Here is a 2550-nt window from a genome sequence, read left to right on the forward strand (position 1 = left end):
TTGTCCCAACTTCAGGCAGACTACAGTAAACAACATCTCCCAACGCTTCCTGAGCAAAATTGCTGATTCCCAGTGTTCCAATATCATTTTCTGTTGCCATCCATTCATGTTTCTCTGTGAATTTACGCACCGAGAGCAGAGCTGGTCCCGCGCGCAGCGTCCGAACGGGGTGGCGCCCACTCCCAGCTGCCAGGGCCTCGGCGGGCCAGGGCGCGGCAGGTGACAGGGCCGCGCGAAGGGTGCAGAGCACCGCCCGCACGCAAGCTCCGTGCCACTCGCAGCGCCACGTTCGCAGGGGTGCTGGGGGTCGCAGCTCTAAGCCACGGCCAACCGCGCGGGAGGCGGGGCGGGGCGGGACCTCTAGTAGGCATCTTTGTTAGTGGGTGAAAATTCTGGGGTGGTAGCTGTGGGGAAAAGGGGATCTGTTATCAGCGCTCCTTTCCTCTAAGTTTTCAGTCCTCTCTCACCCTGGGAGGTGACCTGGAATCACAGGACAATTGGCAGTGTGACAGCCTGTGTACAGGAGAGCAGAGCCTCCCTTTCCCAGATACCTAGAGGTACATTCCAGGCCAGGCCTCTGAGATATCTTTCTTCTGGCACCAAATCTGTAGTTTGCTGAATATCAAGTAATTCTCCAACACCAACGCACTGTCTAAAACTTGAATTCTGACTGTTAGTCCAAGCTGCACCATTTTGCAAGCCCCCACCCCCACCATTTCGCAGACCATGGTCAGAATGAAACATTCCACGGGGATTCGGGCCATGCCAAACATCCCGCCCAACCACAGGACTTTCTTATCACACCCATCTGTGTAACAGTCCGAGCAACCTCCTTATTACCTCTTGCTGGAAAAAGGGCCAAACTGCCTGACCACAAGAACATCTTATCAATATCCATCCAGGCAGCAAGCCATACTGCCTAGATCCCTCCCACCAGTCTGAGCCAACATACAATTCCATTTTATGTCCTTCCTAAGAACATGCTGACTTCAGGGTACAACACTTTCTAATCCAAAATCTGATATTTTCTCACTCCATTTGCCATTCCCCTTCCACCTTCTTTCTAATCTGTTTGCTCCTCCCTATGAAAGAAAGCCTTTGTCTGCCTAAACTTTGCAATCCTTAAAGATTTTATAGTTGGTACTTCCTTCTGTTGCAATACTCTTTTAAAATTCAAATGTTTTAATAGAAACCTAATTTTGTTTTATTTTACAAAATCTAGAAACTGCCTCAAAACAATAACAACTTTATTTTCAGTAAGACCCTCCCATTCCTTTTCCATTTTAACTTTAACTGCATCTGCCTGTGGGTCCCCAGCTTTCCAGGGCTCTGTAGCTTCTCTCAGTATAAAGGCTTCTTCTATGGCTGGTCTGAGCAAGCTGGGACATCTGCAGGGGCGGCTCCCAGAAAGAACTAACTGGGACTTTTAATAACCTCCTTTTGCAGACTCAATATTAGCCTCAGCTTGAAGTCACTGGGCTCAAGCCTTAATTTCCATGTCAGTTATTCATTTGTTTTTTGAAACTAAGTGGTTTGGAAAAATTCAGCAAAATTACTCAAACATGGTGTTTAATAATAAGAATTTTTTTTTTTTCCCACACAGAGTCTTGCTCTCTTGCCCAGGCTGGAGCGCAGTGGCACAATCTCGGCTCACTGCAATCTCTGCCTCCCACGTTCAAGCGATTCTCCTCCTTCAGCCTCCTGAGTAGCTGGGATTACAGGCACCCGCCACCACGCCTAGCTAATTTTTGTATATTTAGTAGAGACGGGGTTTCACCATGTTGGCCAGGCTGGTCTTGAACTCCTGACCTCAGGTGATCTGCCTGCCTCAGCCTCCCGAAGTGCTGGATTACAGGCGTGAGCCACCGCACTCGGCCGACATTATATTTTATACCTCCAATAAGAAATGCCAAAATGTATCTATTCCTTTCAGAAAATAAAACCCATTATTTTTGTTTGTTTGTTTGTTTTCTTTAAGACGGAGTTTGCTCTGTCGCCCAGGCTGGAGTGCAGTGGCGCGATCTTGGCTCACTGCAAGCTCCGCCTCCCGGGTTCCCGCCATTCTCCTGCCTCAGCCTCTTGAGTAGCTGGGACTGCAGGCGTCCGCTGCCACACCCGGCTAATTTTTTTGTTTTTTTAGTAGTGACTGGGTTTCACAGTGTTAGCCAGGATGGTCTCGATCTCCTGACCTTGTGATCTGCCCGCCTCGGCCTCCCAAAGTGCTGGGATTACAGGCTTGAGCCACCGTGCCCGGCCCCATTATTATTTCTATTAAAAATTATGTAGTAGGCCAGGCGTGGTGGCTCACACCTGTGATCCCAGCACTTTGGGAGGCCGAGGCGGGTGGATCACGAGGTCAGGATCCCGAGATCAGGAGATCGAGACCATCCTGGGTAACAGGGTGAAATCCCGTCTCTACTAAAAATACAAAAAGTAAAACAAAAAAAATTAGCCGGGAGTGGTGGCACGCGCCTGTAGTCCCAGCTACTCAGGAGGCTGAGGCAGGAGAATCACTGCAACGTGGGAGGCAGAGGTTGCAGTGAGTCCAGT

This window comes from Nomascus leucogenys, chromosome 17 (assembly GCF_006542625.1).
Source record: "Nomascus leucogenys isolate Asia chromosome 17, Asia_NLE_v1, whole genome shotgun sequence".
Classification (NCBI taxonomy): Eukaryota; Metazoa; Chordata; class Mammalia; order Primates; family Hylobatidae; genus Nomascus; species Nomascus leucogenys.